General features: G+C 45.1%; 1 protein-coding gene across 2 annotated transcripts in view; it reads left to right on the forward strand.

Annotated features, from left to right (window-relative positions):
- Positions 1-7,395: 7,395 nt before the first annotated feature.
- RAB30 (RAB30, member RAS oncogene family) overlaps positions 7,396-27,324 on the forward strand; it is a 39,231-nt gene continuing 19,302 nt past the window's right edge. Inside the window, exon 1 of one of the 2 annotated variants that reach the window (XM_040056891.2) lies at positions 7,396-7,532. The gene's annotated coding sequence lies outside the window, so the exon portion shown is untranslated. The remainder of the gene's footprint in view (positions 7,533-27,324) is intronic. The other variant, XM_040056892.2, reaches the window with a different exon arrangement.

Raw genomic sequence — 27,324 nt, forward strand, 5'->3', positions numbered from 1 at the left:
GTGTGCTAACATGTTAACACCCTGATAGCTATGTACACCGCTCCAGGTAGTTGCATTGCCGTGAAAGGGAACGGTGTGCTGAGGCATGGGAAGACAAGGGCAGAAGGTAGCACCCAACTCCTCAAACTACCAAGGCCACCACTGCCTCTGCTTCATGCAACTGCATTTTTCAAGAGCTCAAAAGCAGGGAATTCAAGTAATTACACCACGTGGGAATGCATGCCCAGAGGCTCTACTAGAAACAAAACAATGGCGATACACATGAAACCTGAACATGAGGGTTAAGACTACCTTGAGCAAGGTTGCTTAAGTCATCAACTACACATCTCTGTGTTATCTTTCCTGTGTTGTGGAACATCAGACCTATTAAAACATGAAGAACATATCCTTCTCACCTTGTGAGCCCTAAGTGTTGTGCATGCAGAACAAGGTTCAGGAATCATTCTGGGTCACGCAACTCGGCAGGTAAAGTGAGAAGTGCTAGTGTGACCATCTTTAAATCTCTGCAAGAGCAGTGTGACATTATCTTTTTCATAAAGGAAACCAAGGGCTGCAAGAGTACCCACTGAATTCATGAGGAAGCAGGTTTGTGTAACCTACGTGGACTGCAGCCAAGACGTGAAGGTTAGCTCCTCACAAGCAAGCCACTAAATTACATCCTTGGGACACCACATGTAAATAACTTGACAGGATGAAGCAAGTGAAACCATGTGAGTGGAAACTTGGCCAGGAACCTGAGATACTTACTGTCGATGCCAGTTTTCCAGGCAGAGGCATTTGCAAAGAAACAGCAAAAAAACCCCACCCCAAAATAAGTCAACCAGTGGTAACATACAGAAATACTAGAAGTTTGGCTAGAGTCCAGGACAAGGAAGAAAGCAAACCCAGGGAACTGTGACACGGGCAACACAATCAAATGATACTGTCCTAGGAGCTGCATGCTTTTTCACAGTGCAGCCTTACTCAAAAGGAAACAGTATGTGCTAAGGAATGCTCTGACTGCAGTACTGTTGGTTTAGGTACTCACACTACCCAAGCTTGTATTTTAAGCTGAATCTTATAGGAAGCAACGTGTAATTTTGGACCACTGCACTCAAGTAGCTGAAGAACCCAAAGACACTTTAACACACAATAGGCGATTCCAGTGTATCAATTTAGGTGTGGGACTTCCTTTGAAAATTATTAATGGCCTATCACTTCACATAAAAATAGTTGCTAAAATTAAATATTAACCTCTGGCTATGGCTTTCATTCTCCCTTCATACAACACTCTTCCCCTACAACCTCACAAAAAAAGTCAAGGAAGAGTGTTGGACACTTGCCATAACCAAAGGTTTATACTGCCCTCATCAAAGGAGATAATTTCCCAAATGTATTTTTTCAATGAAGATATATAGCTTTTAATAGCAGTACATATTAAAATTTCTTAGTATCTGCTTTTAATTTCAGTAGAATTTATGTGGCCCTTAAAAATCTTCTGCTCCCTCCCCTCCTATTGTTATTTTTTTATGTTGAAAGAAGTAAAAGCTAGTACCATGCTTGAATATTTGTCAGCTCATGGACGGCCCTCCTGGCACAGACAAGCCCATCAGCTGAACTGTATCAGTTACCAACTCAGGTTTACCACGCCACAACAAAAATAGACCTTCCTGGGATTAGTGGCAACTGAGTCAGGTCTGCACCAAGCATAACCTCAGTGTGATACGTCCACCTGCTTTATGCAATATGGGGTTTTATCAAGCTTTGTGCTGAACAGGGCAGTGCATAAACAAAGTACATCTATACATGCACTCCAAGTGTTTCTTGTTCTACATCAAAGTCCTCAGGGCACCCACTGTGTATATTAAAGCCAGAACAGGGGCAACCAAAGGATTTAAGCTCAACCCTGGAGTCCATCCGAGTCATCCTTGTGTGCCATTATCCAGCAATCCAGGGATGGGGAAGGCTTATCTTCAGTGCACAGCTGCCATCAGCCAGCTGGCTCTGCAGGAGTTAGGTGGAACAAGAAAAGCTTTTGTTCCAGGAACTAACAGTATTTGACAAAAACTGAAGCAGTTTGGGTGGCTCTCAACTGGGTAGTGGCATACATCCTTTCAAGAGAAATGCAGTCTGCCTACAGCCTTATGATCTGCAGTAGTCATGTCAGGCCATCTCACTTTAAGAGATATATCCATGTGTAGCTAACAGCTGCAGAACTTTTGTTTCCCTTGTTTACCAAGTTCTCCCCACTGCATGTGTGCCTTCCAAAAGGGAGCTTGCCATAACTGGAGTCTTGGAGTTTGCTGAACTTGAGCTACTTGGGAGATTTTCAGTGTCCTGACTAGCACTTTTAAGTTCTGCATATTGTGATTATCTTCCCCAGTATCTAAAATCAAATCAATTTCCTGTTTCAGTATTAGATGAGCCCTCTCTTCAACTTGTGAGTTTGAAGCTGTGGAATCAACCCTTTTTCTCTCTACTGTGCTCTTTCAGATACCAGATCTTAACATAGGGACTTGCAGCAGCCTGCACACCCTTTCCTGTTGTGTAACTGCTGTTGAACTGCTGCCATGTTCCAGCTGAAGAACATGTCCATCCTAACTTGACTCTTGACTGCTCTTGGAGTATTCTTCTTTTTGCTGAAAGACACCAAAAAAAAAAAAAAAAAAAAGAGGGTAACACTTTGTCATTGGTCATTATTTCCAGAATTGCTTTACACTCTTGGCTATGCACAAATACTAGGCTCTTCCAGATACTGGTTTAACAGTTGTCTCCCTACAATTTCATTTAGGACACTTTAAAATGGCACAGAAGTCTTCCACTCTTCCCTGTTTTTCCAAGCTCAATGTATTCTTAGCGTTATCATTAAGATATGTGGAAACAGTAACATGATACACAAGTACTCACCTGTTCTTCCCAGCTGAACTCATCCTCTCACCTTTCCTCTTGCAGCTCCAGAAATTTTTTGGCAAACCGCTCCACGGGAAACAATTAAAATAAACCAACCTTCATCACAGCTTCTTTATCCACTATCATCGGAGCAGTATCTTTAATGTCAAAGAGTTCACACCCTTCCCCCATAGACTTTGAAATAAGCAAGTTGGTCAGTGATACTTCCACTGCTTCCTCCAAAGGGACTGCAGACAACTGAGTTTTACAGCTGGGATAATTAAGAAAGAGGATCTTAAAATTTACACACCACGGCCAGCATAGATGGTATCACTGTTAGAAACCATATTCCACTGTTTGAGTGCACATGCAAATCTTTTCATCCAGTTCATCTGCATACCAGGAAGGACATTATGCCTGACCGTCATTTCCAAGAACTGAGGCAACCCCAACAGTTCTCCGTGCTGCACTGACATGGATGTTGACAGAAACAGAAGACCTAGACCATCACACACCTTAAAAATTATGACATGATGTATTTGGACACTTCATCTTGAAATCTGTGTTTCTCATGCAGCCTGGCTTTGTACACTACCCAGTGAAATTTAAGCATCCAAATGCTTGGTTTTTTTAAGAGTGAACTTGTCAGAACGAGCACCGAGATACAAAGACAGGTTTCTATGTACAAACCTGGATTAAACCTAGACTGAGCATTTTCTTCTTTGAGCAAGGTCATCACAGTTCCTCATAAGTACTTCCTACTTATCTTCCTCATCCCTCCTTCAGGATCTTCCTACTGATTCTCCAGATCAGGAAACAGGGTGGTTGCTTACCAGAGTCCACAGTGACCAAAATCACTTCAGTAACAAAGACAACCCATAGGTTTTGCAGTGCAGGATATCAGTACAGTACACACAAACCTCTCAGCTTCACAGGCTGAGGATCACATAGTCACTGGAGCAGGTTTTCATTAAAAGCAGAGCATACTGATGTTTAAGAAATGTCAAAGGCAGGTTTTCAGTTCTACTGTCGCCTTTTGACTTTTCACATGAGATGCAGCCACACCATTTATTTCTGCAATAGGATTGTAAGCTTCTTATAGACATTGCAATTAAGGCCTGTTGGGTCAGGGTTGATTTGGACATTAGCACTTTCACGTGAACAGTTCATCCAGGTCTGAGACACATAACACAGGTTTCATCATTAATATCTTTGACGAGCTCTGACCAACAAGTAAGATCCATGCAGTGGCAAGTATCAAATCCCCCAAAACTGACCAAAGTGAACAACACACATAGAGAAAACCAGTTTTACTTCTCTCTTGCATCAGGTGCTCGTTTGGGTAGTTTTTTGAAGTAATTTCCTTTTTCCTACCTTAGCTGAGACATGAGTAGCATCTAGATCCACAGATAAAAAAATAAGATATAAATAACAAAATACAATTATCTGAAAAGTGGGGCACAAAGCATCCTCCTCAGAGCAGCAGCACTGACTGCAGGGGGATGGGGAAAGAGTGAAAGGAACCACTGCAGCTAAAATCAACTGTTTCTAAACCAGTTTAACAAAGCATACTGTCATTCAGCCAGCAGACCATCCTGGATAAAAAATTCACATGCACTTTTTCTGATAGTTCCAGAAAAGATAACAAAGCCTGACCCAATCATTCCACTCTAATACTTACCATCCTTACCAGGTATCAGCTGCAGAGATAAAAGCACAGGCCTAAAGTCTACAGCTGACAACAGAAGTCATCGTGCCAGTGCCCTTTATTTCACCCACAGCACACCTTATCTAAAGGTACCTGTGTTGAGAACCAGAATTAGGAAAGAAATAAAAGGGGCTGTACTTGTAATTCAGAATTCTCCAGATGTATGGAACTATTGATGCTATGAACTTTATTAACAGAGCATTACACCCCCATCACTCTTTTTCTTCAGTGAGGAGTATGATAAAACAGGAGAACCTGGCTGTGAGAAGCGCCCTCAGAACACTGGACTTCCTGCAGGATGGCATGCAACTGGTTCAACTTCTTTAACGAGAGGGAGCTGCATCCGAAGTGATAAAAGAATAACGTACACTGCTGTAGTACCAGCAAATCTAGAAGGCTGCAATGTACAGGTGAAGTATCTGCACCACAGAACATTTCACAACATCCTTCCTCCAGCACTCGTGTCTCCTGTGGCAAACACACCACCTGAGTAGTTATTGTGCAGCAATACCTTGAGCAAATTCCCTGTACTTACCTCCAGGAGGAGCCAAAGTATGAAACAAACCCTTGCAACTCCATTTTACCTGAGCTGTACCACTACTGGATTTTAGCCAAGTCTTCAAGCAAGCATGTAAAGCTCTTCACGACTCTTTCCAATTATGTATCTTCTTGGCATGATTAAGTGCTTTATTTTACAGGAATCAGCTGTAACTAGAAATGGAATTATTTCACAAGCCACGCAACACTTTGACCATCCCCCCTTCCAGTTTCAAGCACAGGTCTTCCATGTATGCTTTCAGAGAACTCCAGTCCCCTTAAGCCTCACAGAGTTTTGATTACCCTCTCATTTGGTTAACACAAATTTCCCATTCCCAAGCACAAAAGACTAACACAAGCAGGGGTAAGGTTCATGACAGGAAAGCCTAAAACCACTGCTCAAAATTCCAGCCTACCTCCTGCATGTAAGCCAGAGGGCTGAAATTAAGACAGCATCTAGTCAGCTGGCTAAGTCATGCCAACGTGAGACAGCAAGCACAGGCAAAATAGTGGGGAAGCAAATCAGCTTGGCTGCTCCCATACCATGCTGAGATATCTCACATCATCTCATCTGCTCTCTCAGCTTTTCCAAACTTGATTTACGTGTCTATGGACACAGAATTATATTTTTGGGGTTGGAAGTGACCTCAAGGACCAGCTGGTTCCAACCCTTCCCTGCCATGGGCAGGGACACCTTCCAGTTGACCAGGCTGCCTAGTGCCCCATTCAGTGTGGCCTTGAACAATTCCAGGGATAGGGTGTCCACAGTTTCTCTGGGCAACCTGTGATAGTGCCTCACCACCCTCACAGTAAAGAATTTCTGCCTTGTATCTAATGTAAACCTACCCTCTTCCAGACATACTAAAGACTTTAAAAGGAAGCAAAGCTCCTCCTGCTGGTCACATCAAACCGTACGTCTCTGACAACCAGACACCATTAGCGCAATTATCAGTCATCAGACAGAGCCAGAACCCTTAAGAAAAGCCCTCAAACCAGCGAAGCGCGGGCTGACACCCGGCGTGTGGCAAGGGCACGACCCAATCTGCTCCCTGCTGACAGCCGCCCCGGCAAGGCCAGCCCTGCTCTTTAACCCCCAGTCCGTACTTCGCCCAAGGGCCAAGCACCGCGGCTGGTACAGCCCCGCACGGCCCCTCTCCCCGGAAGGCGCTGGGAACACAGCGCCGGGAGCCACCGGACCCGCCCCGGCTCCTGCGCCACACAGAGCGGCGTCCCCGTTCGCGACCAGCACCGCCCCAGCGCCCGCACGCCCCGGCAGCCGTGACCGGCCGCCGCTTCTCCTCCAGCCCGCCCGCTGCTGCCACACCCCCACCGCAGCCGTGCGGGCCCCTCCAACACCCGGACAGATCCGTATCCCATGGCCCCGCTGCCCCCAGAGAGAGCCGCTGCCCCACCCAGAGCCGGCGGTCACCGAGTGACAATCGGCCGTGACCTTCAGGGCCCCCTTCCTCTACCCGCCCCGCCCCTCCGGCTATTCCTCAGCCTCCCCCTTCTCTCTCAACTGCTCGCACAAGCTCTTTCTTGCCCATTAAACCCAGACAGGACTCCCACTCTTCCCCCTTCTCCGACATCTTAACCCGGATCCCCCACCGCTCCTCCGGAGTTAAGCGTCCCACGCCATCAACATGGCGGCGGCCACCACCTCCTTCTCCACCTCTCTCCCCAACGCGGCCGCGCGGCGCGGGATCTGCCGGGAAATGGAGTCCACGCCCCGCACGCCGCAGCGCTGTGGGCACCGTAAAGAAACTACAAACCTCAGAAGCCCCCGCTGCCGAGGGGGGCCAGCCAATGGCGAGGCGGCGGCGCGGGCAGCGGCCCCGCCCCGGCGGGCGAGAGGGGTGATGTCATTGCCCAGCGGGGGCCGCGGGGGCGCGCCGCGCGCCGCCGCTCATTGTGCTCGGCCGGTGCCGCCTCCGCTGCCGGACCCGGCGGGGGGGCCGCGCTCCCGCTCCTGCGCTGCCTGGGGCGGGCGGCCCTGCGCACATCCCCCGGACGGCTGCCTTGCGCCCAGCCCCGCGGCTCCTGTCCCGCGCGTCCCGGCCCCAGGGTGGCTCGACGCCGTTGCGGTGCGCTGCGCTGCGCTGCGGTGCGCTCCGCGGGCGGTGGGGACTGAACACCCATCCCCGAGCGGGACTGCCTTGCGCCCGACCCCGCTGCACCCGTCCCGGGGAGCTGCCCTGCGCCGGGAGGGTGGCCAGCACCCATCCCAGTGGAAGCGGGCTGCCGCTCGCCCATCTCCGGGGTCGGCACCTACCCCGGCGTGCGGGGGCTGCAGCGCCCGGCCCCGCTGTCCCCGGCGTGCGGCCGCCCGCGGCTGCCGCTCCTTCCCATCGCCGCTGACCGGCTCCTGGCTCCCGCCTCGTTTTATGGTCGTGGAGAGGGAGGAAAAATCCCAAACCAGGTGAGGTCTGCCCTCCTCTTCTCTTTTGCGTGTTTTTCCTTGTCCCGTTACCTCCTCCCTCCCAGGCCCCCATCTCCCGATGCCGTTCCCCGCACTGTGTGTTCTTCAGCGGGGAGCAGCGCTGCCGGGCGGGACTGCGCTGTCGTTCCCTGGTCCTGCTGAAAAAGGAGGGGCGAGGAAAGGGGAAAAACCCCTGACCCGCTAAATGGTCTCATCCCGCGGAGATGAGCGTCTCTCGCCGCCCTTCGGGCCGCGCCGCGCGTCCCGCAGCCCCCGGGAAACTCCCGCAACTCCGGGATGCTCCGGGCGCCCCGGAGCTGCGCGGTGCCCAGCCGGCGGGGAGCTCTGTCTCGTTTGTCTCCCTCGCTGGATAAGAGTGGAAAATAGGATGTATTTTGAATTGCGGTAAAGCTCTGCGGAGCCTGCCAAGAGCCGGGCTCCCGAGGACAGAATAAACGCGAGGTGTGTTTTAGGGTGGTTTTGGGGGCGTTGGTGTGCTGTCGTGTGGCTTCGTTGTTTTGACACAGCTGTTCCTCCCCTCTTTCAGGAAAACGGGGAAGATTTGAATCCAACTGACTCTCAGTCCTGGCTGTGTACAGTTGGTCCGGGTTTCTTTTCAAAGTCACATCATGAGTTAGTATCTTAAAAATTCTTGGCTGGACAGTCTGATGTCTTATTTCCACTTCCAAACTGCGGCTCTGATATTTTTCACTTTCATTGTAAATACAAGAAGTGCCTCTATTTTAAACTTCGTCGAAACTTTGTGGTCCAGCAGAGCTTCGTTTTCGTGTGGCTTTTTATTTGTTTCCCTGTTCCTTGCCGTTTGTGAGGTGCGATTCAGATCTTTACTTGGGCCAGTGCTAAGATATTACTGCAACATAACAGATATATTTTTTTACCTTATTATATAACATCAGAAGGCTTTAATCCCCTTCTATAACTGAATTACCTCTGTAATTGCTAGCGGACCCCAGACGTCTCATTTTGTGCTGGTGGCAATGAAATGTGTGCACACAGAGGGGTCCTGCTTGCTTCAAGTCTGTCAGTATCTTTTCAGTGCCCTTTAAAGTTAATCCTCGCCAAAGCCCGACTTGGAGGCAGTTCTGAGAGCAGCAGGAGAGTGTGCAGCTGAGCTGATATTTTTAATGTTTTTTCCTCCCCTCTGCTGCATATTTGCTTCTGCGCTTCTCTTGTGTAACTGGCACTGTGTGTCCTCTGGCAGGGCTCTCCCTGGAATTGCAGTGCTGGGGAGAGGGTGACATGAGTGCAGTGGGGACAATGAAACTCCCTGTTTGGTTTGCTCAAAGTGTTTGTAAACACCCAGGCGGTGTTCGGGAGTCCGGATACAAGGGATGCTGTTCTACAGCTTCCCCTCCTCGAGTGGGATAAACATGCTGCATCCACACCTCCTTGCATTCATTTTATCTATGTTTTTTTCTTCCTTCCTCTTTGCGACTGACTCAAAGGGGAAGAACAACAGTGCACGCAGGCGTTGCCTTTGGTTGGTCTTTTTTTAACATTTTTTGTTTCCTGGAATGACGTTTTCCCCTTTATTTTACAAGGGAAGGAACAGATAATCTAATAGAGGTTTTTCCCATCGTGGCTGTAAAAGGAGAAGTTTTATAGCAGTGATTTTGTTAGCTTGGGATAGAAGGCACTGGATATGAACTGATAATTTGAAAGTGCAGCCTGGGAATTGTTCAGGGAAATACTGATATAGAAGTTGGTGAAAACAAGCAAAGAATCCATGGCCAGGGATTTTGCATTTAAATAATATAATTTTTGTGATGCCCATCTTTTTAAATTCTGTTTTCAACTTTCTATATGTATATATCTTGAACGAAACAAGCATAATAAGCAAAACAGATTTGTATGTTTTTCAAAATTTATTATATTTGTTGGATTTAAGAAGAGTTGTGAAAATACATGCTGGCATTTTCAAGCTGAAAATCACCCAATGATTGCTGTGAAAAAACCTAGATGAGCTAGGGGACCCTTCCTCTTGTCCCACAAACACCTGAATGCGGTGTATGTGTTTACTCTGAATTGAATTCTCCAAAATGCCAGTTGCTGGAAGCAAAGAAAATATCCCAGGAGGGCAGAACTAAATATTTCCTCAGGTCTTTTACTTTTTCCCCCCATTTCTTACTGGTGTCCAGTTTCTGAAGGGAAATTTAGGATGAGGTGGTCTCATGGTCATACTCTGCAGTGTTTTCTTGTATTTTAGTCCTGTTCCTCACTAAATTGAGTACGGTGCCAATTATTGGCTTCTTAGCGAAGCTAGAAATCACATCCTTGCAAATTGGTTTTATGAGCATCACCTTGTGTGCCCTTGAACTGTGTTAAATTGTGTGTCCCAGAACTGCTGCTGCCCTGGGGTGCTTGGGTGTCACCCAGCCTCACGTACAAGGGACCCCAAAGACTGGTGAGATGAGGGGAACTGGGAAGAGCCACAGCTGGGCCAGCCTTGCTGACTTTTCAGCTTAACCTTCCTCTTTGCTCCAGAGATGAGCTATGAGAGGACAGGGATTTCTGTAGCCTGGAGTTGGAATCTGGTGAGAGATAGCTGAAGTTCCTGAAGAGGTGGATGGCTGAAGGTGGCTCTTCAGGGAGGAATTGCAGAGTTGTGTCTCAAAAAAGCAAGGGAAGAAAGGCATCTGCAAGCAAATCACCCCCATTTGTCCCCCTGCTGTGAAAGAGCTCTTCTCTGTTGGCCCATGTGTGCTGTGTGCCCTCCCAGACCCAGCTGCAGGTGGTGGGTGTTGCACACAGCCTGAGCTGGAGTGTGGTGGCTCTCTAATGCAAACTGCAGAACACTCGTGGTTTCAGCTCTGGAGCTGCCTTGGTTTGGGTCCTCGCTGGGACAGCCAAGCTGGCATCCATCAGCTGGCAAATTGAGACCCTTGCTCTAAGTTTTGGTGTGTCCCAGAGAGGTGTATTTGCAGCTGATTTTTTTTTTTTTTTTTTTTTTGTGGGTGGCGTAGGTTTGTTGGCATTTTCTTATTTTTGCATAAAATGTAGCCGAACGAGAAATTATAATAGCTGGGATCTAGATCGATTCCATGTCTCATTTTAAAGCTTATTGCTTTTCTTTTTTTTTAAGGACAGGACCAGCAGTTTGAGTGCAAGCCTTGCTCTCTGTGAGTACAGGAGGAGTAGGGAATGTGCTAGGTGCTAGTTCATGCATGCTGTCAAATAACCACCCTGGCAGTGGGAAAATTGGAGAGATTCATTGCAGCTGTGTGGCTGGCATGGCAGGAGTGTGGAAAGTAGCACAAGATGGGCATACCTTGCAGTGGTGAAGCTCTTTAGATACTGATGCTTGTATGGATGTTTGCAAGACTTTGGAACAGGAGATTTAGGAGACAGTAAAATAATTTTCTATATTACAGATGGGTTTCTGACAGCAAAAACCCATTGGGAGAGGTCTTGGGGCAGAGGTGCTCAGCAACAGCTCTGCTTTGGCTGGAGGACAGATGAGATGACCTGAGATGGTGTTTTGATTGACTTTCTAGTTTCCACAATTTCATTCTGCAGCAAGTCATTTAGCTTCCCATTCCCTCCCAGTGCTTCTGTCAATAACTAAATTCTCATTTTCTTTTTAATGGCTCTCTTACAGTGTCACGTTTGTCATTTAATCCTGGTTGGCCTGTGCATAAATCACGACTTTAAAGTGTGGGGAGGGAAGGGGTTGAGTCAAATACTTCTCAGGTGCTAATATGTTGAAATAATTAGGACAGAATAAGGATAAAACCTGTCCCTTAAAATAATTGTCAGCTTTTAAACAGTCAAGACCGTATTGAAGTCTGTTGCTGTAGTTTCATAACTAACCTGTGCTATTAAATGTTGGCCCTACATAAGGTATTAGTGAGATTTGTGTTGCAATGTCATTTGATTTCACCTTGCATAGATAAAAATAATCAGAGAGCTTTGTTGCTTTGAGCTGAGGAGTGATATTTCGGTTGTGAGCAGTTTGAGATTCACTTGCTATTTGTCATCTTGCCTCTCCTGGAGTTGCTGCTCTAACTACACTGCAGAGGCGCACTCTTCCCTGATATACTTATGGCAAAATATGAACCTGTTTAAAACCTATTTAACCTAGCTATTAGTTTGCTGAGATAATTAGGGAATTCTTGTACAGAGGAGAAAACCTTCAGGAAGGTCTCACAGAAATCTGCTGCTGTCCTTTCAAACATCACAGGATACCTTGTTTATTTTCTTTCCTTTTAGCAGAAATACTGTCTTTTGAGTACTGCTGAGCTAAGTATCTGAATAGTGTTTTCTTTTAGACCTTGAAAAGAGTAATGAGAAAAGGGAAGAGAGAAGAGGAAGGGGAGGAAAGGCTGTGCTGGCAAGAAAAAAGATGAGCTTTTGCCTGGTTTCTTAAAAGACTGTATCCTGCAGGCTGAATTTAAAAGGGGAGGGAAAAAAAAAAAAAAAAAAGAGGCGTTAGAGATGCCAAAGTACAGAAGTCAAGCAGTGCTTGAGTTACCATGTCCTGCTAAAGATGCCCTCCACAAAGAGAGGGACTTCATGCAGGGCCCCAGCAGCCCAACCTACTGCTGCACTGTGCTGCTTTTCCTCTGCAATGAAGGTTCCAAAACCTAAACTCTGCCTTTTTTTTTTTTTTTTTTTTTTTTAATTAAGCAAAAACTCAATTACTCAAAGGGCAGCATGTGTGCATTTAAAGTGGGAGTATTTCTTGATATAAATCCAGGCTGTTGTTTGCAAAAGAGAATTGTCATGGAACTACTGTCCCGTAGGCTTGTGCTGAGCCTTGATGGCAGCTTTTTGGAACAGTACAGAAAATAAATCTGACTGTGTATGAGAGTCTCGTGTCCCCCACAGTAACAATCATTTGCATGTGCTTTCCTGAATGTTTTGGACCAAAACCCTTGCAGCCAAAAAAAAAAAAAAAAAAAAAAAAAAAAAGGTGGAGCTTTTATTGCTTTGGCAGGAGGGATTACCCTGTTACCTGGCTCTGGAAGGATGGGACCCCTCTCCAGAGCACTCAAGCAGTTAGAATAGAATATTTTCAGCTGGAAGGACGTACAAGGATCATCCATCTAGTCCAGCTGCCTGAAAAATTCAGGGCTGACCATAAACATGTTAAGGGCATTGTCCAAATGTCTCTTGAGCACTGACAGGCTGGGGTTTTGACCCCTTCTCTAGGAAGCCTGTTGTAGTGTTTTGCCATGCTCTTGGTGAAGAGATACTTCCCAGGTCCAATCTGAACCTTCTCTGGTGCAGTTTTGAGCTGTTCCTATGCATCTTATCACTGGATACCAGGGGGAAGAGGTCAGCACCTCTCTCTCTGCTTCCATTCCTCAGGGAGCGATGAGGTCACCCCTTTTCTCCAAACCACAGAAGCCCACAGTCTCTGCTGCTCTCCAAAGTGCTCTTCCAGCCCTGACAGAGCTGTGTGGGATTGTCCAGGATGTTTCACTACTTAGTGGGGGGGTTGCTGAAGAGACAGCACCAGCTCCTGGTGAGCTGCTAACTGTCCTTGTTCTCTCCTGCTTTTCCCTGCTTGTTTTCCATCTGCCTGAGCCTCTTGCTCCAATGCAGCCGCCCCAGCTGCATCTTCAGGAGCTTGGATACTCCCAGACTACAAATAAATCTGAGGAGTAGGTATAAATGGAGACTTTAACTGAAGAAGATGCGATGCCTGTAGGTAACAGATTATTAAAGGTGCTGAGTAGAAGAATTTGTGTCTGGTTAGGAGATCACCCTACATGAGACATTGAAACTTAAGGCACAGGAATTTGTCAAGCCCTCCTGTCTTTTCAATGGTCATTCTTTTGCTCCAAATAGTAATTTATCCATAAATATGAACATGATGAGAGATCCAGAAAAATCCCAGATCCATGCTCGGAACGTAGGCTGTTAGTTGAGATGTGAACGCCAGCATTCAGATTTACAACCAACCAAAGAAAACTTAAAGGATTGCCAGCATTAGAAAAGAGATTTTGGGTTTGCTATGTTGCAAAGAATGCTTTTAGTAATGAAAAGCGGACTTGAAAAATAATCATTAGCACTTCTCTGTGATTTAAATTTCATTACCTGAACTCTGAGAAATGGAAAATAGATCACTCAAGGCTTTTCATCTAATAAGTTTTTAAAGAAAACCAGATTTGTGTCTAATTAGTGAGAATTTCTTCATGGTGCTTCTAGGGCCTAAAGAGTGGTGTTTTCATGACAGTTGGGGCTGCATGGGAATATTTATTGAAAATAACATCCTTACTTAGAAACATAGTAAGACAACCTTTTATAACCTGAATTGACATCAAGAAATCCACTACGGCATCCCCACACTATGTGGTCTTATTTTCCTTTCACTTTCTGATGGTAGAAAGGAGCTGTAAATTCCTTCTTCTCCGACACTGGAGATTGAGACTTTATTACAATACTTAATGAACTTGATTAACTGAGAGAGAGGACAACTGCCACTTGAAAAAATAATTATTTTTCTATTGTTCTTGCTTTACAGCTATTAACACAAATACCTGAAAAGTAAATGTAGGCTTGAAAAAGCTTTCCTGGCTCATTTGGTATCCCTGCTAGTCCTCTGGAGACATCAGATTATTCCATCCTGAGATGAGTAATCTTTAGAGGTGAGAATCAGGTAGCCTGAATTTGCTGTGGGGGTGTCAGTTCACTTTTGCATATTGAGAAGAAAGTTAAGGGAAATAACATTAGCCTTTTTATTCTGGCATCCCCCCTGAAGTTCACGGTGCAAGATGTCCTGTGGAGAAAAGGTATGAGTTCAGGTAAAGCTGTGGTAATGAGCAGAGACTGGAGACATCTCTAGCTGTCACAAAAAGGTAGGGGCAGGTTTGGGATTTCTGTATCTATGGGCTGCTGAGGACATCAGAGTAGTCAGCTTCTGATTCACTGGAGATGTGGCAGCAAGTTCAACCTGTGTGATAACGGCTTTGGGCTCTGCTGCTCTCTGTAATCCCTTCTTCTGTGGCATAATTACAGAATGTGCTTTTACTCTAAAGGGAATGTTTTGACACAGTTTGCAGCTAATTCCATGTTTTCTGTCTAAAATGCACTCAAGTGCAGTGAGTATCTGCACCATCGCAATTACTCCAGCCTTGTTGGCAGTAGCTGTCTCCTGTCTATAGCCAACAGAAGATTGTGGTACCCTCTAATTTCCCACATATCAAAATATAAAAATCCTTAAATATTTATCCTTATTTTATCCTTATTTTATCATTAAAAATCCTAAAAAATATTTGCTCTTGAGAGTGTCAGGTATTTATGAGGGGATTCTTGAACGATGTTGGGTCTATTGAATAAAAACAAATATGTAAAGACTGTGTCAGAGTTACGTGTACCAGCAGCTTGAAACTGTAGAAGCAGTCGGTGCCCAATTTCTCTATTGCATTTGTCCTTGTTCTGAACAATTTGTTCCTTCTAAAAAGGGAACTGTGCCCATTCCCTTCAAGTCAGCAGTATTCACATTTCTAAAATGTGAATATAGCATTCTGCTTGGATTGGTGTGTTTGTGCACACGTAGAAAACCCCTAGATCAACACAGGTTTCTGTTAACTCTTTACTTTCAGCAGTCAAACAGGAGTCTAGTGTTGAGCTCTTTAACTCCAGGCTAATGGGTTTCTGCTCGACCAATTTAGGAGGAGGGAGCATGAGCATAGGACTCGGACGGAAACTGCTTTGTGGGATCTGTAGGAGGGAGGTCTGGTCTTGTGTTGTGACCTGCGGCTGGCATGCCCTTGAACGCCTTGTGCAGGGATGTAGTGTATGTTCAGTGTAGAAACAATCCGTGTCTTTTAGCAGTTGTTAACTCCAAATTCTGTCTCTTTCGTCCATCACCCAAAAGTGGAAAATAAGTTTAAATATATCCATGTTGTGATCTTGAGGTGCTTCTCGGTATTTCCGTTATGTTTGTAAATGGCTTTTGCTACTGTAGAATGTTTCCCTCTACCAGGAAACATTTTTTCCTTTTCTCTTAAGTAGCAGTTCTGTTGCCACAGTTCTGCAGGAAAGCTGTGTCTTGGTGCACTTGCACCTAGCTATGCCGGTCACTGGTCCCTTTGTGTCACTAGGAAGCACTGACAAAAATGTCTTTGAAAGCATGGCTTGTGAGAAGCGTCTGCTGGCTCACACTGGACATCCCTGTGCTGGAGATGCTTGAGATTGCCCTGTCCTGTGCCATTATACGTTGTTACTGTGGACCATTCCTGAATTTTCTACTGCAGATGTGAATGTACTGTGGGGAACTTCTAAGGCTCCTTCTCGAGCTACTGCCTGGCCTTCATGCATGCTCCCATCATGAGTAACTTCACCTTGCTCATTGTGAATATTCAATCTTTTGTCTAAGACTGTCATATTTATATCAGTGTTGTCTCTGACCTGTTGTTTCTCTGGACTGAGAAATTGCTTGGATAAGTCTGTCTTAAAATTAACCTTTTTGCTAGGTTAATTTCTTGGGATAGCATCCTCAGGCGGATTCATTTTGCAGCCGTGTGGATGGTTAGCTGGTATTTAATAATAATAAATAAAGGCATGTTTAAAACAAATCCCCCCTAGTTAAGAATTCGCAACTGAAGACTTTCAAAATAAATTGAGTATTGATTTGCACAATGAAATAACCAAGGAAAGCATTCATTGTGGGCTGAAGCTAATTCTGTTAGAATAAATGAAGCTGATTGTGAAATAAATATTAAATAAAGTGTCTCATTAAGTTCCGCAGTTTTGCAAAAGCTGTCGCCACAGGGAGGAAGAACCTGGCGTGAATGATTGTTTGTTTACTGCAGCTGTCAGTCATTGCGGGGGTGAGCGTGGTGCATCAATTTGTGGAGTAGCCACTAGGAACCAGGTCATCCTGCTTAAATGTCAGGCTTCTTGCTGGAAAATGTGTGAAACTACATAAAAATTCTTTCCATCTTGTTAGCACATCTCTCACAATATTTCTCCTTTTGCTTGATGACATCAGTTCTTGCAGATACAGAGGAAGGTTTTAAAAATATCTCCTGGGCAATGTTGGGTGATGCCTAGCTAACGAATTTATTGATGTCTGTCTGATACTCCGGAGGGTTGATCCATTTCTTGTTCTTCCTCTGATGCAGTTTTTGAGTCATTAATCTCTTTATGACTGCTCCTGTATTTTGTGTATAGATTGAGTTTTATTATCCATGGTAAGGTCTTTGGGATAGAACTTCTGTCTGTTAGTCCCCACTTTCTACAGTGAAAAATCTGCAGTTTTCTAAGCCTGTAGGTGTTACTGTAATGTGAGTAACCAGTGCTGTAACCTGGGTGGGAATAGCCATTTGTAGTTTTGGGGAAACGCAGTCTCCTTAATTTCATTGCAATTCAATTTATATAATTCCCAGTTTCCTCTAGCAATTACGTATTTTGTACTTTGAAGGCAAAACAATTGAATTCTGCGCCTCTGTTGTGTTTATAGGCAAGTTCCTGCTAAACTTTGTTTCTTGGTTGCCTCCGTGCATAAAATTGAGATAACCTCAGAGGGCTGCCTTGAATATTCATCAGTGATTTATTGTATGCCACTGAAAAAAAGCGTTACCAGCAATGCTAATGAAGTTTGTTACTCGGCCCCTCTGCTGCGCATTGATTGGTCTTTCAAAGATCCGCAGTCTCCACGGTGAGCTCTAGCAAATTCTTGACTGGACTTAGCCTGTAGATGACACTAATAACTTTGATTTATGTGGGGCTTTCCCTTTGGAAGAGCTCCAAAGAATTTTATAAACTGCAGCGCGAGCCATAGTGTAAATATTGCCTTAGCAGCCACCGGCTATCAGGGAGTGCTGTGTGATGGATACTGCAGTACAGCTGGATGCCAAGGGATAGCAAGGAGGAAAAGGAGTTCTGCAAGCATTGGAGGTGACATAAGGAGAAAAGTAAGAAAACAAGCAGCCAATACCTGAATTCTGATTTTTATCCTTGACATGATTGATTCTTATAAATCAAGTGACTCTCACATGGAAGGTGGCGTTTTGTCACAGCCTCATGGTGCTGTGATATGGGCTCAGTATAAGTGGAGCAGAAAAAGCCCTGCTAGCAACCAGGGTTTTCTTTCATGCCGAGCATGTGTGTTTCTGGATGTCTTAATTCAAGTACTGGGGTGCAGCATTGTGTTTTCAGTGGTTCCTCAGGCTGCTGTGTCTGGCTCTGTGATGTCCTCCTCTTGCAGAGGCAAAAGGCACAGTTGCTTGGAGTTTGCCGTGTATATGATCCAAAAGACTTGAAAGCATGCCCTCATTACTCTCAAGCCGATGTCCCATTAACCCTAAAGCCTTTTAGAAAGTGTAAGTAGCTTTGCAAAGATGTTGGCTTGGAATTTATTGCATTCTGTTGGGTTCATTCACTGAATGGTGGAGCCTTAGCTTTCCCCCCGATGATAGGTGCCCAAGTTGTGTTGTCTAAATAACATTATTGTTATTTCAGGTCCCAGACACCATCATTGGAGGGAGATAGCCAGGTCAGAAGTGGTTAATTCCTCAAAGGTGGATAAGATAAAACTGTGCCATCATGTAGAATATAATCTGCCTGACCAGTTAGTGTTTTAATGGCACTAGGCACAGGGCTCAAGGTTGTCAGATCACTTATTAATAAAGGAATGGTTCAGCTTTTCCGTCCTATGCAGCAGCATCTCTTTTGGAAAGGTTTTGAGCACTTTCGACTCTGCTAGCTGTGTGCTTGCAGCTTCAAGGGCTCAGAAGCAGCAGATGGAGGTCCAGAAACTGGATAGCACAAATGAGTAGCTAGAACTGGAAGCTGTGATTGGAACAGTTGGAGAAGAATTGCATGGCTGCTGAATGTGCTCTTGGTTGACAGGCACCAGTGTCCTGAACAACCAGCCAGCTGTAGCCAAACAAAAAATTGCAAGAACAGAGGTCAGCCCTATAGTGACGGTGTGGAAGCTGATTTTGGGCTCACCCCAGCCACCTAGGGATCAAAGGAATTGTAGCAATGATATTGTTCTTTATAATTTTGCCAAAGCACTCTTTCCTTCAGTAACTTCTGAGCCTGTTGGCCAGGTTAGGTTCTTGTAAAAGCTTGTTTTCCTTAGAAAACAGGGCTATAGTATGTATAATGCTTTGAGGGGCAGGGAGCTCGTTGAATTCAGACGCTTGTTTGGCAGTGCTTATCGGAAGATTGCCTGGCATGAAATAGTGGTCGCACTGTATCATGTTTAGGCTTGGTCTGGGCAAATGGGTATTTCTGTTGGAGCACCTAATGGAGACCTCAGCAGTCAACAGAGCACAGTTTGTGGCTTGGCTTTCTGCCTGGCTATAGACTTACACCAATCTTTACAACACAAACAAAACGCAAAGTGTAATTATAGCCTGGTGCATGAATTTATATTTTTGGTATATTCTGTTGCTGGGACTGTTTTAAAGCCTCAGTGTCCAGGATTCTGGTCTTTCTAGATATTTAGTTCTGCATTTTCCTAGGCCATACCATTAAATATGTAGATAGATAGATAACAGTCAATGAGTGCATTAGTGTTTAATTCAGTACATTTTTCAGTTATTGGATCCCATTCATCCATATTGCTGTAATCGATTCCTTCCGGAAACGCTGTGGTAATTAGAGAAGAGAGTGATTTGCAAGCAGTACTGTGACACGTGTAGCCAACCTGTCTTGTTTTGAACCTTTCATTGCCTTAGCTTATGACTATAATTGTGTACCGTCTCAGGGAGGAGTGTGAACTCTCCATTTGCATGTTAATGGCACTTTGTCTGGGAAGGTGCTGCAGGGATTCAAGCAGTGCTATGCAGAAAAAGTAACGTGCCCAGTAAGCGAGCAATTTTGATGGTTAGTGGTTGAAACATTGGTAATAATAGGGGTCTTTTTTCTTCTGGTACAGCAAATGCATCTTTCAAATGGGCAAGACAGTTGGTATGGTTTAGGAAGAGAATTGTTACAGAGAGCTCCTTCCTGTAGTCAGCGTCTGTCTCTTCTTGGGAAAGAGGGAAGTGCTTGTAACTTATGTGTCCTTTGAAAGGGAGAATGTATCGAGTGTTGTGATAGAGATACATTGGGAAAAGCTGTGTGCTGAAACTCACTGGCTTTCTCATGTGCAAGGGGTGTGGAGCCTGTTTGGCGTTTGTGGGCTTTGCCCAAGGCTCTGACATTTTATTCTCGAACTTCTAGTTTTAAAAAGGAACATCTGTGATTTTATCCTAAACCTGAAGTGGGCCTCAGTGTGCCTCAGTGTGTGACTGAGGTTGTTCTCTTGCAAAGAACAGGCTCAGAACAGCTATTTTGGCCGTTCCTGGGAAAGTAGACTCTCCATCACACTTCTGCCTTTGCGTGGGAAGAGCTCCTTCTGAAGTCACAGAAATCCCTGTAAATATCAAAAATGCATCTTGTGGCACATTTCAAATCCTTCATAATTCCCTACTCTCCTGCTGTTTGCAAGAAATCTGAGCCACATGCTTTCATCTCACCATCACCTCTCAGCCCAATGGTTCCAAGAGGAATTGCCATTCTCTGTAGGTCGGGCCTGGAGGGAAATGAGAAACATGGGCATAACAGCATAACATGTCCATTTAGGAACAGCTGGATAAGCCTCAAGAGGGGAGACCTGCTGCTTTAAAATAAGAGTGACCACTCAAGTGAGAATCCTTCTGCCTCCCGCCACTGTACGTTGTTGCAGCATCCCGTGGTCCATCATTGCATCCACAGTAGCTGTCAATGGCAAAATGAAGTTTCCACCTGGCAGAGCTCAGTGCTTTCTGGTGGATGGCTACAGGTTATGATCACTAAGAGTTAGGGAAAGGCTGGATAACAGCAGTATTTTTGAGCAGGGGAAAGTTCAGTGGGCGTTTTCAAGGAGACCTGACCAGCTGTGAGGGAGAGCACGGTTGACAGGCCTGCTTTAAGGATCATTGGTGGGATGTAGGCTAGGCTGTAAAATGAATGTGGGAAGTAATAACAAGGAGTTGGAGCCATATAAAAAAGAAAATCCAAATTGGGCAAATTGTGCTTTAACAGGATTTCCCCCCCCCCCCTCAGTGGGGGGATGCCAGTGACCCAATATGAGATCTATCAAGGCTAGAGAGTACAACTGCAATAACTGAGGTGTGAGAGGATGCTGGGTTGGATTGATCCTGAAGGGATTTTTTTTTTTTTTTTTTAAGAAGACATCACTGCTGTACTTCTGCAGGAAATAGTTCTCTTGCTAGCTGAAACTAAACCAGTTCTTCATATGAATGATCTGTGTGAACAGCAAAGGTGCAGGTTGGCAAGGCTTTGGTTGGGAAGAGAAGGGCTGTTCTGTGAGCAAAGGGAAGAGAGGGTTTAAGAGAAGCTGGGTGATGTCTGTTTTAAGCTGGAAATCTGAAATCTTCTTAGGTAAGTATCATCTACTTGGGAACTGCACCAAGCAGTTCAGTTGCTGCACACAGAACATTAAATTAGGATAGAAAGCATTTCTGTTCAAGTCAGGGGACAGTGGTGGCACTAAGGCACTAGTGGCTAGGAGACAATTTGGACAGTTGCAGAGCAATGGGATGTGGCCTGTCTGCATGGAGAAATGGTGAAGACCCCGGGAAAGGCTGGCCCATCATGGATGATCTGTCCTTCAGCACCTAGGAGTGAGTGAGGGAAGAGAAGGTAGTAGAAAGTATTATCTTCTCTGTTGTGGTAGCTATAGCTTCTATACAAAATTTAGGTAAAAGGAGAAATTTCCTGAATATGGTACAAAAATAGTTCCCATAGAAAAATACCAGCCCTATTATAACTTCCTTGGCAGACAAAGACAAAAATGCACGTGGAGACCATGAGATCAGGGCAGAGGAAGGTGGGTATTGAGACTGCAGAATGAAAAGATAATCATCAATGATAGTAAAGAAAAGCAAAGCAGAGTTGGGGACGTCAGGAGGGAAAGAGGCTGGAGAGTAAAATAGTTCAACAAAGATAATATGAGGCATAGGTCTGGTTTACATGGGGCTATTCCTGAATTTCTCTTTGGATAAGTCACCTAATTGTTACTTTTTCATACAGGCTTGAAGTTACTGTTAATGATGAGGGAAGGGGAATATGTACATACTGTTTATGAGCAACTTGCTCTCCCTTTAAAATTTAAAGGACGTACAAGGGGGTAGGTGTGAGGTGGAAAGTGTGCTCACAGTAGTTAAATGTTGAGTGAAGCTTTTGACTTCTTACTCCAACCTTTTAAAAATGCCACAGGCTACTTTCAATGTGATAGACAAAAAAAAAAAAAAGTGATATATTCTCTCAAAGAACAACTCACGTGTTGTTAGAGTCCGTGCAACCTGGTATAAAGAAAACTCTTGTCAAGTACACAGAGGTACCAACAAGGAGAAAATAACGACAGAGAAGAAGGATCTAACTAGTGTGTAAAGTAGAGACACCACCCATAGAAGGTCTGCAAAACTCCTCTGGTGCTCTTACATAACCCAGCTAATGTTTGACTTAGTTTTGTGTTCAGTGTTGGTTGTTGTAATGAATGAAGTAATAATATAGTTTTGTTCTATATTATATATTTAATTTTGGATTCCTAATTCCTAAGTGCTTATCACCACCAGGCTCTGAATCTCTCCGAGTGTATTTGTGTTGAGGGTGAAGGGGATAATGTTGGTAACCATGCTGAGACTCTATTTTGCTGCCTTTGGGGCAGACATAAATGGACGCAGACCTGCTCAAAAAAACCCCATGCATTGTCTTCACTGACTGCTTAAGTGTAATAAATATGAAAAAAAAAAAAGGGGTGGGAGGGTGGGGTGGGGCAAACACAGTGTTTCTGAGTGACCCTCCATTATCTGCAACTCTTGTACTGGAAAGTCTGGGAAGTCTTGGTGCTTGCCCAGTTTTGTGGGGAGGGAGAGAAGAGGTTATCCATTCCTGAGAAAAGAGACCCAAATCTGTTTCAGGGGACACTTGGAGCTGCTGGCTGTAACTTGTTGCAGTAGATGAGGCTCATGCTGAGTGGCATCAATAGAGCTGTGAACCAAAGCATGGTGTTAGGTAGCCCCCAGTGAAAACTTGTATCTCTCCACTGGAGGTGGAGTTCTTCACTCCAAATGCTACATGGACTCTTTTGGATGTGGAACACTTGGCTTTGCCCCAAGCCCACCTCCATCTCTGTGCCAAAACCACACTCAAACCTGTCCCCGTGCATTGCACCACAAATGGGATCCCCGACCTTTAATGTCTAATATTCCCTAATTGTTGTAGGTTGTTTGGTGCTTTTGGCAGTGAACCAAAAGCCTATTTGTGACTTACAAATGTATCTTCTGTTAGAGGTGGATGTGTTAGCTGGGACTGTAGGGACTGTTGTTCAGGCTGGCACTGGAATATGATTTATGTTCAAGGTTTGAGTTCAGATTCCCAGATCCAACATGCAGTCTTGCCAGGTTATGCACCTCCTTTGCAATTTTAAAAACAGAGGGTGTTCTAACTTTTGGCAGAGATAACCCCATGGCTTTTATCTCCGTAGGTAGCTTGCAGGTGTCATTCCAGAGTAAGGGATAGTTTTTTTGCCATTTGTTCTTTTCATCTTCCCCTCTGGGCAGCATTTTTCCTGCAGTTTTTTGCTGTGCTGGGCAGGGATGCTCCTCTCCGCAGTGCGGCTGGCTGGGCTTGTGCCTTGGTGCTCCAGCAGCATCTGCCTAGACACCCTTAGCCCAGATTCATCCCCTATTCTTCTGTTCTTCCTGTTTCCCCTGTCTTTTCAACCTATGAATCTTATTTCTTCCTTTTATAATCATAGCCTAAAATTGCCTTATGGTTTCTTTAAAAACACCTTTTTTTTCTTCCCCCCTTTAAACCTAGATTTTTACAGCTGTAATGTGTTTCTGTTCACCATCCTCTGTAGCAATTGAGAGTACTGCCAGCTAAGCAAATATCCCAGTCCAGATGAAGTCAGTTTTACAAGCCTTGTTACCCTGCCTGGATTCTTAACCACCCCAGCAGCTTTCCTTTTGCTTTTTATCATCTGTGTATCGAGCTACCTCAACTTCAGTTGTTCTGCGTGTGACATTTGCAGAGACACTGAGGAGCTTAGGCTACAAGGGAGCAGCAGCACATGTTAAGAGGGACAGGGGGGTTTTTTTGTTTGTTTTTGTGTTTTTTTTTTTTTTTTTTTTTCTTTTCCTTGGGAGAGAAGCTAAATAGGCTAGAGGAGAGAGAAGTTTGAAAAGGTGGTTCAAGGCTGGAATTCTTATGTTCTCGCTGGAGTTAGCTGACTGCAATAAAATTGTGCAAGAAATTGTAAACCCTCTGTTTTCAGAGAGAAAACCAGTGACTTTTTATAAATCTGCTTTTAAAATTAAGACTTAAGATAATGCTTTTGTTGAAGTTCCTTGCACAGAGCTTTGCAGGATGGGTGGATTTGGGCTTGCAGTGCCATTTCAGGGCAGTGCTGATGACTGTTGCCTTGGAAAGAATAAAATCTAAAGTGTTGTATAGAACTTGTCCTGCAAGCTGTCATCAGCAGAGACAAAAATCTTCTTATATTCTGACTTGTGGTTTTGGTCTTTACCTCTTTTACCTGCTAAGAGGATAAATATACACCAAAAAAGGGGGAAAAAAAAAATCTATTCTGTTCTCTGGATATCCGATTTCAGTCACGTGTAGTATAGAAATATACACACAGAAGGAACTGGAAATAATATAGTTTCTACAGAAATCTTGTCTTTGCTTCACACAGGCTCTGTTGGACATAGATCTCTTTAGAACTCATGACAATTTGCTGTGCAGTGGGAGCTGTTGTTTGTACTTGGAGGGAGCGTGCTGTGCTGGAGGGCAGCAAGGCTGTGCTTGTGTTCAAGGGGATAAATGGCAAACTGAAACGTGGTGTGATGGAATTCTTTATGTCACTAAATAAATTGCCTTATGTTGAGTTTTGAATTACAAGTAGTGTTTTTGGGTAGACTGCCCGTTTTGTTAAAGAACAAATGGTGCTAGTCCAAATAGTTTTGTGAAAAATTGGGAAAACGCAAGGGACGAACAAATGCGAAATGTGTCTTACCCCCATGAGCACAGTCTGTCAGCTTCATGCCGTCTCAGTTGTCAAGCTCTGTCCTAAAGGAAAATGTCTAAGTATATATGTATTTGAGAAGCTTAAAATGCAGTCTTTTTTTCTGGCTGAAACACTTTTCTTCCTGGATTGTGTCTGAAGATCTTGATCACCTGAGTGTTCAAACTGTAGCCATGAGACTACTACTAAGTTTCCAAGTCAGGATGGAAAACATTTGCTCTGTCACATCCTTTCAACTTAAAGCTGTAAAACTGTGCGGTGTCCAACAGTGCCAGCGTTTTCTTCTGTAGTACCCAAAGAGAACTAGTCTTGCTTGGTTTTGGTTTTCTCTGTTTCCCTTTTTCTTTCGCAGCGTGCCTTCAAGCACCCCTTTGACCCGTGTTCTCTCCCTTGCCCATTTCTTCCCACAACCACCCACATGTACAGCAATCCAGAAATGCTCTGGATCCTGAACCACCAGGGGACTGAGTGTGCTGGCCAGCAACCCTTGCAGGGAGGGCGTGCTGCAGGACCATTGAGACGAGGGGTAGTCTGGCTGGAATCCTCCACGGAAAAATCATGTTTTCTGTGTATTTGGCTCATTGGATGGGTGAAAGAGCCGAGTTCTTCTGTCCCTTGCCTTGTGATTGCATTCCTAGTAACTTCAGAAACCTGATGTTCCATCTCCTTGGTGTGGCTAAGGGTTAATGCATGAGGCTTGCCGATACAATTCAGTGTTGCAGCTGAAGTTATTGTAAGAATCAATTTATCTCATACTTGATACAAAGCGACCTCATTTTGGTACTTGCAGCCTGTGACTGAAGGTGGGTGTCTCACCCGCAATCCTGCAGGCACTGCCTGGCCATGGAGGAAGGATTATGGTGGCTCACCTTCCTTCTCCCTCATATCCAAAAGATAATGTATCCAAAGGAGTTATCCACGTGTTGTCTCGTTTCCCTGATGCTGGATGAGGTTTGTGCAGGAGCCTGGGTTTGCTGTTGCAGTGTAGGTTCTGCAGTGCAAACTCACTGGGGCCAGCACGTTTGGGGGGATGTGGCCCTGGATGTACGTACACAGCCAGTGCTGGAGTGCAGTGGTGCAGTTTGGTACACAGCTGCTTGCTCAGGAAGATAAGGGAAAGAGCTGGTGGCTTTCCTTAGCAAAGGGGCTGCTTTCCAGCCAGCTGCTCATCTGTGGTGGTGCAACTTCTGCTCCCCACAAGCAATCACAGTGGATGGGGGTGTTGGGAAAAACCTAACCCACAGAGGAGCACTGCTTACCACATTGTGCAATAAACACTAGTCCTTAGGGTCCTGTTGTTCCTCCTAGACAAAAGTATTGCACTGAAGCCCAGGAGTGCAGAGCGATTCGCGGGAGGGGAAGGGCTGGAGGCAAACCGATGAACTAAAACCTGGTAGTGAAGTGAGTGATGTAAATCTGCTGTTGGGGGTATCCTCAGCTCCTCAGATTTTTAGCATGGAGCCAAAAACAAAAGGCAATGTGACTGGAAGGAGCAGGCTCTCTGGGGACCTGCTTTTGAAGTTATAGCCAAATTATCTCCCTATGTTGAGAAAATCTACTGTAATGAAAGATGTGTGATGCTGGTCACGCAGGCAGGGTGCAAGGTGCTTTGGATTGCCTGGGTGGGAATGAACACTGGGGTGTCCTTGCTGCTGTTACCCATCTGGCAGATTAAAACCCACACAAACATCCATGGTTCTGGCTTGCTTTGGGAACGCAGGAAAACACACCCGTTGTTGGGCATGTGGCAAGAAATGGCACCGTGATGCTGAGTGTGGGAGCAGAGGAGGGGGCTCATGCTGCTGCCAGCTTCTCCTGGCCATGCTGTGCTGGCAGCCTCCCCTGGGAGCTGGTGGCTGAGCCCACATGGAGCTGAGACCCCCCGCCTTGCAGCTAGTTCAGGCTCCCTTTGGCAGGCAAGAAGTCACCACATCCGAGAACACGTGATTTTCATTACCCGCGCCTGAATGTCTGCTGGGGCTGAATTGCCTGGATCCCCGAGAGCTGCTCAGTAAGAAACAGCAAACATTTTCCCTGGGAAGGAGCAGCTGTTTATATATAGTGTGCAGTGGGTTCATGAGTGATTATTAGGAAAACATTCCTTTCTAGTCATAAAAAAGGGCATTTTTGTTGTTTCCTTTCCTCTAAAACAGGCAAATTGGAGAGTCAGGGATTTTCATTTGCCATGACAACCGATGAAACTGCCAAGCCATGTGATATCTTTATCCTTCCTATGATTAAATCTTTTTTTTTTTTTTTTTTAAAAACCCAAAACTTAAGGCCATGTTGCTAACAGTTGGGAAACATCAGGTGTTGTTTGCTTTTCTCATGTAGATTAGTCAGGATTTAATTTGCATGTTTTTATTTAAGAGCTGTGGAGAGCTGGGGGGTATTGATATTTCCATGATTTATGGTAAGGACGGTATCTTAGTTCAGAATTGCTGTATTTTACTGATGTCTTCTCCCTTCTGCCCTTCTCCCTGTTTGAGACAGGACAGCTCAGCAATAGCACTGTCTTCCATAGGACAAAAATTATCATGGGACCCATCAGTGCTGCTGAACAGTGATGAGGTTCAGAGCCTTGGAGATGTTGGTTTACACAGGATACAAATGAGAGAGACTATGAACCAATAAATCTCTTGCTGTTCTTATGCCAGGACAAGGTTTTGCAAAGGCAGAAAGTGTCAGGGATGTGACTCTTGATGCTTGGTCCATGTGAGAACTTCCCTTGGCTCTAGGTCTGAGCACTTCACACTAACCAAGAGCCTGGTGGTGGTGTTGCTGTCAGCAGAG

The sequence above is a fragment of the Hirundo rustica genome, chromosome 2, assembly GCF_015227805.2.
Source record: "Hirundo rustica isolate bHirRus1 chromosome 2, bHirRus1.pri.v3, whole genome shotgun sequence".
NCBI classification, from domain to species: Eukaryota; Metazoa; Chordata; class Aves; order Passeriformes; family Hirundinidae; genus Hirundo; species Hirundo rustica.